This window comes from Austrofundulus limnaeus, unplaced genomic scaffold (assembly GCF_001266775.1).
Source record: "Austrofundulus limnaeus strain Quisiro unplaced genomic scaffold, Austrofundulus_limnaeus-1.0 Scaffold78, whole genome shotgun sequence".
In the NCBI taxonomy this organism is placed as follows: Eukaryota; Metazoa; Chordata; class Actinopteri; order Cyprinodontiformes; family Rivulidae; genus Austrofundulus; species Austrofundulus limnaeus.
This window is the reverse complement of record NW_013952480.1, coordinates 497,439-509,870: the sequence shown is the minus strand read 5'-3', so window position 1 is coordinate 509,870 and position 12,432 is coordinate 497,439. Positions and strand designations below refer to the sequence as shown.

General features: G+C 37.1%; 1 long non-coding RNA gene across 1 annotated transcript in view; it reads right to left on the bottom strand.

Annotated features, from left to right (window-relative positions):
- Nucleotides 1-10,976, bottom strand: part of LOC106519487 (uncharacterized) — a 17,125-nt gene extending 6,149 nt beyond the window's left edge. The window contains exons 1-2 of the long non-coding RNA XR_001310450.1: nt 10,942-10,976; nt 1,836-1,975 (exon numbers count right to left, since the gene is read on the bottom strand). This is a non-coding gene — a long non-coding RNA (uncharacterized LOC106519487). The remainder of the gene's footprint in view (nt 1-1,835; nt 1,976-10,941) is intronic.
- Nucleotides 10,977-12,432: the final 1,456 nt, after the last annotated feature.

Here is a 12,432-nt window from a genome sequence, read left to right as displayed (position 1 = left end):
TAAGAACCATTCAAGTTCATTTAACTTAATTTGAGTATGACCATATCACTGTTTAAATAAGTATGAAAACTAACAGCTTTTTTAGTCCAACGTAATAAGTTAAGTTGTAACATACTAAATGAAATGAGTCAATAAACTTACGCATTTGAGTTGCCATAACACAATTGCTTTGTGTTCTTTAAACTCTCCTCACATGATTAAATAAACTCAAATAGTTTGTTACAAAAAAACAGATTTGTGCAATTAATTTCCCCTAATCATTTGAGTTAACTTAACTTGTCAGGTTTGACAGTGTAACAAATGAAGAGTGAGGTTAAAAAGAGCCAAGGCAATTAAACTATACAAATCTATCCATAACTTATGTTTACCTGCTTTTTCTTTCAGGGTCATGGAGGTCAGCGGTGCCCATTGCAATGGCGTTACATTCGTGCCACCAGCTTGAGCMCACAATAACACTCATTTGGGAGCAGATACGAATATGAACAAACAATAATTTGAACCGTGTGCGTTCAAATCACACACTCGCTCATGCAGCTCCCTACCTGCTTGCTCAACTCTCTTCCTGCTTGTGCTCAACTCTTTCCCGTCCTCCTCTCAACTTTCCCTCTGCTTGCTTGCAGCTCTCTCTCTGCACTTGAAACCCAAGTTTTATGTAAATGATCCACAACACCAACCAATCACAGACAGGGTTTTTCTTCATCCAATAAAAGCACTTCTTGCAAGTCTACTAAASCAAAAGGCGGAACGAGCAGAGGGGAAGTTGAGAGGAGGGAGGGAATCACACGAGCAGAGGAAAAGTTGAYGAGAGGAGAATGTGTAGCGCTGAGCTAATACATACATATGGTGATAGCGTCAGGGCTAATGCTAAAGCTAACAGGATAAGCTGGGGTTCTTCTTCCATGAAGCAGCTCTGTTGTCCTCCATCCATATTTTCAGTTACAGGCTGAGTCATTTCTACCTTCTTCTTTCTGTCAACGCTCTCTGGTTTCATTTAAAAGAGACAATCGTCAGATATTGTCCAAGATTAACCTTCAGGGTGGATATAGCTCACTAGCAGCCTCACACCAAGAACCTATCATCATTTACCCAGAATGCTTTGCGTTTAAATAAAATGGCCCTGTCCGTGTAACATATTTTTAAACTTATAGTTTCAAAATTATAAAAACTAAACAGCCTATGACATTTTTACAGTCTTTATTTTACAGTTAAAATAAATGTTTATCAAAGAAAGTCTAATGTTACAACTAATCATGGATCCCTTTAACAGCTAAAAAAGTGGATTTTGCAYATATCCTGGTTAAGTTCAGCTCAAGTTCAAAGTTCACACAAAATGTGGGTGCCACTCATGAACATGCTCATTTGAATGTATTTGTGGACAACACTGGACACAACTCATGTTACACTATCTAGTCTTGAGTAATGGTGTTAAAACATCAATATGTTCATTTGTAACATTATTCAGGACTCATAGGGTTGAGGCCTCTACCAAAGGATGTTAAACTGGGCAGGATGTCCCTAAAGACAGACAGCCAAACCACTTTGTGGCATATTTAAATGAAAACAAATTGGGATTGTTTTCATTTGTGGTAACCTTATCTGGCCATTTAACTGAATGTGGCTCCTGTAGAGCAAAGCCTGGGAKATTTGTATCAATATCCAGTTTTAAAATTAAATAAACAGACAAAGTTTCCTTTGTCTCTTTCAAAGGGAATCTATATGGATGTCGGTTAAAAAAATCAATGTCTCAAAATAACCCGAGAAGAGCACCACTGGAGATAAAAGGTGTCAACTTAAAGGCCAGCTGTATTAACTGCACCACTTTGGAATCTTCTTACCAGCTCCATTAAGCCCGCAGATTTAATTCCACCTCTCGTACATCCCAAGGTCACCTGTGACATTTGCCCTGGAAATATGTAGCCGATTTTACAGATAGGTCACGCTGAGAAGGTTTGTCTCCTTTGCCCGCATGTTCTTCCTGCACAGACAAAAGGAGGAGAAGTAGTCATGGGCGATTGGTTTGGTAATTTCCAGTGAGGATTGCAACGAAGAACAAAGTGGGTTCGAAATATCATCTGTCATATTCTGCGATTGCATGGCTAGAGCTGCCCTTACTTTTTTTTTYCTTCTTCATCTTAGTCTTTAACACTCACGTTCTTTAACTTCTCTTTCTCTGTTCCACACAAGCAGAACTTCAAACTCCCTTTCAAGTGCCAGGCTGTTTAAAAGTCAGGGGAAGGTTGTTGTGCAGTGCGTCACAGTTCTTTTTAAAAGGCTGCCAGTCATGTAAACCTTGCAACTGAAATCTTCTCAGTCATTGATTGCATCAGGAAAACATAAGCTGTGAGCCAAAAAAAAAAAAAAAAAAAAAAAATCAGGCGCACGTCTCCTTAAAAGGTCTAAGTAATTTTTATATCCTGACAGGCTACATATACTTGTTGCTTTTAAACAGCGGTTCAATACGTTTCTCCAATCAATTTCTTTTGTTTGAARGATCTGAAGGAAATGATTGAGGCTTTTCTAGGGACTTAACATAAAGCCTTCACTATCCCAGCTGAAGCAGATTTTGATTTGCTTTTGGAAAAGATACAGGATCAAAACACATTTAGTCTGGTTTAATCAGATACATCAGAATAAATAAAAGCACAGTGTTTGAAGTTGTAGCCCTACGGTAGGTTGAAAGATTTGTTTCGACACATCCTTTTTTTTAATTCAAATTCATTACATTTTAACATCTTGATTTGTTTTGATGTTTTTGTTTTGCAGGTTGCCTTTTGACAGAGCTCAAACATCTTATAGGATTGAACTTTTATGAGGTTGGAACTTTAGTGGGCCTTAGTCAGCTGGAATATTTTTATGACWTTTTCCTCAGAGGACGATGAAAAGTCCTGTAGCAATAGGCAGAGCTTTGTGACTGATCCACTTTCTTAAAGCAAAGACTGTAAATCTGTTTAGATATTGCTGGAGCAAAAACATCTAAACACAGTGGGATTTATAGATAAAGAAGTTATAGTCCCACACATGTATCAGGTCCTGTGAAGTCACAAACAACTTTTAATGCACTGATATATTTTCTTTCCTTTACAAAAAAACACATCAATATCAGTCCATTGTTGCAGGTGAATAGATTTTATTCTGCTAATGACAAGTTAAGTTTGGCTACCTTTCCATGTATGAAACCCACATACTCAGCTCTGCTCATTCCACAAATGCATGCTCCTTACAAATGTGGCACCATTTAAAGGAGAAATTAACAGGCTTTCCAACGGTATAAGATTTATTGCCAATAAACTTTGTTACAMCAAATATATAATCTATCGAACACAAATGTCCTTACTTTTTGTACAAAGTTTTCATATACATCATCACTTTTATTATTCAGACATGCATAGAAGCAGAAAACAACAAAAACACAGTTAAAACACATTTTTATAGGCTCAACTGCGTCTGAGTCTATAAAGTAAAATATAATACATTTAAACTTTACTTTTAGTGCTTTTGAAATAAAAGAAATTCCCAAGTTCATTCCGCAATACACGTGTACTTTGTATTGTGGAAATTTGTGTGCCATTTTCAAAGGTTGTAAATACCTCAAAATAAGCTGTAAAACCTTGATACCAAAGTACAAAAAAATTAAGTGAAAAACATATATTAAAAATGTATACCAGCAGCTCTTTCATCACCCTGGACTTTCGGACTATTGAATTTTGGCAGTTCTTTGAAAATGAACTTCAAAGCTTTCCTGAACTCTAACACGAGAACGAAGATGAGTGTCACTCCAGTCATCATTCAGAACAAGGAGTTTTATTCCCCCAAATCCAATTCCAAATCCAACCCAATTCTACTACTTTATTTATTGAGCACAATCTGCTTTGCCTCAAATTCTGCTTAACCAGTAAAATGTCAGATTTAACAGACTTGACTTAACTTTTCACAATATATACTGTATTTGCTTGAGGCCAAAGCAATTCATTTTCTAGTTTTTTAATAGTTTTTGCTTTATTGGAAACAAAATCCTTTTAAAAGAATTAGACTTTGAGGCTTTTGCATGTTTAACCATTCAAGTGTGTTTAAAAGAAATGCTATTAACCACAATAATATGGTTCTTGACCTGAAAAAAAAATAGCTGAAAAATCACATGCTGTTGCTAAAGCTTAGTTAAACTTCAAACGTGTCATTTTGTTTTACTTTTTTAATGAGAAAAGGCCCAGTGTGATATTTCAGTTCTTTAAAAAGATTGTTCTACAGAGGCCATAACTTTGAAAAGATTAGTTTTCTGGTATTATGACATTAGGAAAGTATGCTCAGAGAGCCAATAATACAACTCATGTCACAAGATCCATTCATTCCCTTTTTTAAACCTTCGTTATTCTTTCACAGTTTTTCAGGGAGCTGCAGTTTATCCCAGCTGCCACATGGCGAAAGGTTTATTAAAACCTGAACAGATATTGGGCTGCACCTTCAGAGTCCATTCTGCATCCCTTCAGTCGACCTGAGTGATCTGTCGCTWTTTGATTTAACATGACTCTCATGTAGACTGAGCTTCCTCATATCTCTGTACCTGTTTAATCAATTTTTATTCCCAYAATGTTCAATACCACTACTCTTCAAATTCCACTGTGTCTAAGACATTCATAAGGTATCCATTGAAACTTGAAACATTGATTCTTCTCTAACAGAGAAAAAAACAATGATTGATAACTGAGGAACTTAAAATTAAAGAACTTTCTTTAATATGGGGATTGATTATGGTAGTTTCAAAAAGCTTCACAATGTTTACCACATGCTAATGCAGTTTTATTGTTTACTTGTTACCATACCATACCACTTTTATTTATAAAGCACTTTAAACAGCACAAGACCAAAGTGCTGTACAGTAGACAGACACAACAGGACATAGTTAGAATTACAGTTAAAATACAGTCAAAAACACAATGAAAGATTACATTAAAGTCATGATTATTTTTCACCTGAAAGGATCCCGAMAATGCATCTAAAGATCTTTTAAAAAGTGGTAATTTGTAGTATGGGGATCTATTTAAATATCAATTTATTGATACTAATGTTATTGTGTCAAATAAATATTAAAGGAAAAGATTCATACATTACTTCATTTCAATCCTGCAAATTTATTTTACCGGTACAGGAACAACATATGCCATAGTTATCATCAGGCCCATGCCTCTCTTGAAAAAGAGATCTGCAAGCTCAATGGGATGTGCCTGGTTAAACAATGGTTAAATAAAAATAAAAATCAGCAGCCTAGAGCACCATCTAACAGCTGGGGACGGTAATATTTAATCCTTGGTTCATGTCAGTCAGTTTGGACTAACATTTAACACATCAGTCAAATAAATGTTACCATCAGTGAAAAACTATATATAAGTCACACCAGACTTGAAGTCACAGGACCAGCCAAACTACGAATAAAGTGTGACTTATGGTCTGGAAAACACAAAACATCATTTTTATTAGCTAAAAACCTTACTCTATCCTGTGTTTCAAAGGACCGTATTCAGCTAAGTAACTTTGAAAAGCAAATATTAGTTATGAAAAAGTATTCAGAGTTGGTGTACTGATGATTAAACATGTCTAAATACTAAGATATTACATTACTATCATTGGTACTGGCCCAAGATTTACAAAGTATAACAGTAATTATTCTGCACCACTCATGTTTTTGTATGTACTTAAACTACATGTTTGCACTCTCATAACACACGCTCAACATTTTTAGTAAGATTGTATAACACATCTATACGCTTTGGTTTGTAGATTATTTTCTCAGTCAGTAGTTCATCTTTTGKTTTTGTCTGTTTACTAGTCTAAATTTTACTGCTGAGTGTTGTCACATCTAACATGCTGCTGGAATTTCTCTTAGGATCAATAAATAAGTCATTAAATTGTCAATTATTTTTATGGACAGCTGTGGGACTCAGTTGTTTTGTATTTATTGTAACTGTGTAATTAATATTTGTTCAAAGGAAAGTTTAATCACCTACAGTAGGGCCATTCAACTGGTGGCCCATGGGAATGACTTCCATCCGGCCTGCCAATGCGCCAATATAATATAAAAACACATTTTAAATACATGTAAATGTATGATTCAATGCAACAAAGTAAAGTAATTTCAAAGGTAAAGGATAACAATACTCATTCTGTTACATACTGCAGTGTTTCACCTACCATTAATGGGCACCGCCCCTCACACCCCCACCCACCCAACCTGCGGGAATGTCTGGCCCCTGGGCTGTTGGCTTTGAGTAACTGTGGCTCCCTGAGCAATTTAGGYGAATAACTCTGAACTTCAAGAATATTTTAGATGCCAAAACCGTTCTTTCACAAGCTGGAAACTGTGGTATTTCTGTTTAAAACTTTTATTTTAACTMGCATGAAGGAAGGATTAAATTTGGGATCACACACCTTATTCAAGGAATTGCAGTTGCTGGTATTGGCTTTATTTTTCAGCYCCTCAGGTGGCTCCTTGGATTGAAACTCCACACTGCACGCTCCCCCATGAAGACTCTCTAAATACCCCAAAGACCATTGAGGATCTTGCTGAGTTTTCAGAAGAGTAGCACTCGAGCCAGCTCACAGTRTCACAGTCCTTTTAATAAAACTGTTTCCTTTGTTCGCTGTCCTTCTCGTCTTATTTTACCTCAATGTTTCTCTTTTTCCACAATATGTTTTGTAAAAATGTAGCTTTTTTGTGTGCAGAGCAAGTGGTGGGGTCACTGTTGTATAATAACTATCAGGATGCGTGTTTGTTTTAGAGAATGGCACTGTGGCATGTTCTGAGGCCACGTTAAAGGGCAGTGGTTGGTGAACATAACGTGATCCATCATGCAGTCTGAGTGAGGCTAACCTTTGCTTGTCCTTATTGATTCACCTCACCAATGAATCTACAATAATATGGATTGTGGACCTTGTTGAAGCAGTGCTTTTTTCCCACCAATTGAGTGTCTTACTTATGACAGAAATTGCCAAGTGACAGTTTTTATTAATGTTTCGTCTGCTGGTAAAACACGTTATTCTTTCTTCTTAGTGGTGGAAAAGGAGACAGAAAGAACAGGCCACACTTCTTCTGTGTGAGGTGAAACATATGGTGCATTTTTAGACCAATGAACAGCTGCCTGCACTGATAGCTGTCAGTCTTTACGGCCTTATGTGTCTCAGCGGAGTCAAAAGATCTTGGTATCTCATGTTAGCAGCAGCTATTTTTTTATGTCGTCTCTCACCCGTGACAAAACAGTCTCTACACCAGCTTGATACATTTGAGTGCGTAGGCATTTTTTGGCTGCAGGCTATGAATAGTGTGCTGTAATGAGATTAAAATGCTCAAGTGACAGGTCCCCATTTGCCCAGAAATCAGTATGAAATGGTTTTGTGTTGTGATATGATTTTCCTGTTTTCACTCATTCTAGCTTGGTTGTACAAAAGGGGAAAAGAAGGGTGCTGTGTATAGAAGCGTGAAGACGTGAGGTACATTATTTCTCACAGCCTATGGATGACAATAAAATACCTGTACCCAAAGAACAAATTAAAATACGCCATCAACTTTCAGTGCGCCTTAAAGCTCTTTCTGGATGTCGTTTGGTGACAAGAAAAACACGCCCCGTTTCCTGTACTTCTTTCAAAGCACCGCCAAAATATGCGGCAGTTTGTTAGATTAATGTTATTAGTTCTAGTACTTAGTATAACGAGTTAGGATGACACTGGAGAGAATCTGTAATCCAGTTTAACAGGCAGTCTAAAACCGGAACTTTTAATCTCCTGTGTTTCAATCTGCCCTTCCCTCCCGCTTTAATCTCATCTCTTCCAGCAGGATTGCACGCCACAGAGGAGGCTTCAATGCTGCTCCAAGGAACGGGGTTAATCTGAGCAGGGGCCGCCCAAGATGGCTGCTCTGGTCTTAGGCCAGCTGTGTGAGCTAGCACCCCTCTGAAGTCAGTAGGCTCGCTGTAAAAGCCTGCTGTGGTAGACAGTGACACAGTGATGGGCGAAGAGGGAGAGAAAGAACGACAAAGAGGTGGGAATGGGTAGTCAAACAAATAAAGGCACTGTTAATGGAAGGCAGCATCGTAGTGGAGTAAATGAGAAATGTGAATTTTAATCAATACGCTGGTGGACGTAGTTTTTAATCATAAATATATATTATTGAGTAGTCACAGGGCATATCAGCCTTACACTGGTATAGTTTAGCTCTGACTATTGACTATAGGCAAAGACTAAAGGGTATAAAAATGTCTACTTTCAAAGGTTGTTGTTATTTTACCTGTGAAGCCAACACAACTCAAGTCCATCAGTCAACAATCTATTCACCTGTTTGCAAATCTGAAATATTTAGTGCCATTTAGGTTTTTAGTGCTGCATTTCAGCTGTTAATTAATCCTTGGTCAGCTTTTCATTGGTGCTCTGCCAATGCTGCCATTTTAATCATGTTTTTTTTTTCTCTTTGACCTGTCAGCCTGCAGCTGGAAGCCTTCTTTTCACTGCTGAAAAAAAAAGTGCTTATTTGGCAACATCAAGGCTATGCTTGAAGCTATTGTTCAGAGCCTGCCATGCAAGCTGTTGACTCTCAGAACCTTATCATCTGATTCAGTGGTGGCTTTCCTTCTGCCAAACCTTTTTCYTGTCAACGTTATCGTCACCTTTTGCTGGTGTGGTGAACTACTCACAGCATGGCTTTTTAAACTGTCTTTTCAGCAGGATGTTATGGTMTTTTAAATGTCCTTTGTTTTCAAGTGCATTTTTAATTAGACTGTTTTTACCTTTACACTGTAATGCTCCATACCTGTGTGAATTTCTGTGTAAAAACACCTTCAGGCTCAGACCTTGAAGGTTTCCTTCCATCRAATTGGTTGATGTGACACCTTCCCACAAGGCTGTGTAGTTTTATTCATTTCTCATAACTTTCATCTACAAATGTGAAAACTAAYAAACAGTAACTGCAAAGGTAAAACCCATCATTTCAAATGAAAATTACTTTCACGGCTGCATAAAAGTTCTTTCTTGATTGCATGTCTTTTGCAAGTTTTGAAAAAAATTTTTTTACATTTCTCATATTTCATTTTTTAAAATGTGTTCATTAGTGTAATGTGTCCTATTGAACAACAGAAAATCTGAAACAAAAATCAGCTGCAGAAAGTTTTTAGTAAGAGATCTGGGAAAGGGKATTAAACTTAGAATCTGGGCTTTGTTTAAAAATGCTCTTTCTGCTCAGCATTTGATTCAAGGCTTTGATTCAAGTGTCCCTTCAGCACAGCATAATGACTTGGCCTGTCACGATAACAAATTTTGCCAGATGATAAATTGTCTCAGAAATTATTGCGATAAACGATAACATTGTTTGGGGACCATATTAAAAAATTTTACAAACTGACTGGGAAAACAACACTCAACAACTACTGAAGCTGTAATACTGCCTCCCACCTCCTCCAGCCAAGCCAATTGAATCTATTAATAGTCAGTTACAAGCAGATCTTAAGACATTTCATGGTTGGCTTCAAGATAATCTTTTATCAATTAATGTTAAAAAAAACTGTGTGCATGTATTTTTCCTCACCCAGRAGACATTTCAATATAACAAATCAACTCACTTTTTTAAACAAACTCCTTGATATTGTCACTACCTACAAATATCTTGGAATTACTTTGGATTATCATTTGACTTATYGTGATCATGTACAAGTCTTAACCACTAAGTTGAAACAGAAATTATATGTTTATTCAAAAATTAGATCCAATCTGACATCTTCTGTTTCAAACATCTATCTTCATGCCATTATACTCTCAACCATGTCGTACTGTTTACCTGTTTGGTCTCTTACAACAAATGAAATCTTAGAACCCATAGTTAGGCTCTACAACAGGGCCTACAAAATTGATAAAAAACTTCCTGGTTGGACTCATCACTGTACAGTTCTTTCATTGTCTGATGCCTTGACTTTTCAGAATTATGTTTTGTATAGTGGTATTAATTTATATTTTCAGATCTTCCAAGGTGCCATTTATGGAACTCTCTGTGCATTGCTGCCCAAATCAAATTCTGGAAGTGGTCATTCAACTAGATCTGTTACAAAAGGACAGTTGATATTACCAACTTTTAAAAACTGTTATGGCCAGAGGTCTTTCTTCTATGTTTATACTAAAGCACGGAATGACATTCCTCAAAACATAAAGTCCATTTCAAAACTACAGCTCTTTAAGAAGAATCTTGTCTGCCATCTGCTGGACACTTTTTGTTGTGCTCATTTTTGGGCGTCCTATTTTGCAAATGCTGCCTTCGTGAAATTTGGTATGCTTGTTTGTCTTTGCGTCTATGGTGTATAATGATGTGATTGTGATGCTGTATTTCTGAGTGTTTTATGTGCTGCAGAACAGGAACCTGCTGTAAAACAGCAATTATGCTGAGTCAGGCTTGATTTTTAGTAATCTTTTCCTGTTAAATCAATAAATCAAATCAAATCAAATCAAATCAAGCCTCCATCTCTTTAAGAATCTCCTATCATTTCAGACACTGCCACTTCAGCACGTCTTCACAACAGGGGTGCTCAGTGGGGGTGGAGCTCGGCTGCAGACTGAGCTCCAGGGAAGAGCTTTGTGTAAATRGGCGATGCTTTGTAGCAGCAATGCAGCTCCACATGGCTACCAACGTAGAGTCAAGGATTTCTCAAACATGAACAAAGAAAAAAAAAATAGTCCATTTCGCACAATACCCGCTCCCCCTTAATCTGATGCAAAGATGGGTAACCACCTGTACTGACATACTGAAATTCATATTTACAAAATCTTACAAATGCGACTACACTTTTTGTCTCTGTGTGGAAACATTTGCACTATATATATATATATATATATTTAAAATGTTCAAAGAAAAAAAATACTAAAATAACAGAACAAAACAAAACAAGTTTTTGATTACAGGGTCATGCATTCACTTACATTCACATGCTCAAGTCCCACGTTTTTCTCCGCTCCGCTCCACTAACTTTGTTTTTCCAGAGATGTSCTGGCTTTTATTACCATATTAGTCTGCATTATGATGAAAGAGCGAGTGTGCAGACAGCTGAATGTGTGTGAGAGTGACTCGCCACAGACCTCCTGCTGCAATCTCATTGTAATACAAGAAATGCATGCTGCCTCACACTCTGCTATCTCTCTCCCTGTCTAATACACACGCACACACATATATACACAAAGGCATCTGCCCAGGCACCTGTAGAGGTTTTAAAGCTTTGCCAGCTGCCCAGCTCTCAGTTCCAACCCTTGTCACATTCTACAATAACCTCCTCATGAAGATGTGTTTAAAGATAGTTTAATGTATGCCCGAGCATACAAGTTTAGAAATCTGGACACACATTTGTGTTGCAAACAATGACAAATAAATAAAAAAATAAATAAAAATAAATAAATAAATAAATAAATATGCCTGTTGCGCAGCTCTCCATTGAGGTGGAAGTAATTAGTTGTTCTTTGGAAAGCAGGGATTGGATGTCACTGCTCCTACAGAAGCTGGGAGTAAACATTTAATCTTTGAGGCTTTAGATAGCTTTAAAAATTAAAGAGTTATTCCCATTACTCTTCTTTTGAAAGGGGAGTCTATCCTTTGGCTGTCTCTTGTGTGCTCCCACCCTCACGCTCCTGCTCTGCTATCACAAAGAGACACTCAGCCAGTGGGAGACCATGTTTGTATTCTCTATCTGTTACCGCCACAGCTACACCCCCACCCCCCACACTCCTCTGTCTGCACTACTCTATTATACCTTGTTCTGTCCTCTTCTTTCTGTGGGGAAACTTTTCTCATCTGTCTGAGACCTTCCCTACCATCTTCTCAACCCCTTAACCTCCCCATGTCTCTTTTCTTTCTGTCTCTCTCACACGTGCTCCGCTCAGCCAGTGTTTCACTTTGTGTTTAGATCTCCAGAATTCAATTTCTTATTCTTTTTGTAAATTTATTTTTTTCACAACTTTTTATTTTCACTATAAAAGCTCAGCATAGAATTTGGCTGTAGTTCAAGATATCCTGATGACATTTAGTAAACATGTATGCAGTACCTGTTTAGTAAATGGTGTTGTAGGAATTATTCATCACCTGCTGCTGTAAACAGTCATTAGATGTACATCAACAGCAGTAACAAAGTAAATGTACTTGAGTACTGYACTTAAGTATAGTTTTTTGAGAATYTGTACTTCAGTAGCATTTTCTTTGTAAACTTTTTTACTTTTACTCCAATACATTTTAATGATAAAGTCATAGTTTTTACTCCCTTACATTTCTCTAAAGCAGGACTATTCAACTGGCCCGCTGGTGACCAAAATTTGGCCCGCCAATTAGTTAATTAATTTCTGAAGCCCAAACTCCTGGTGTTCTACTTCAATTCCTAAGTTTTTTTTATTTTATTTTTTTTAGTTAGACATAGACGTGTTGTATTT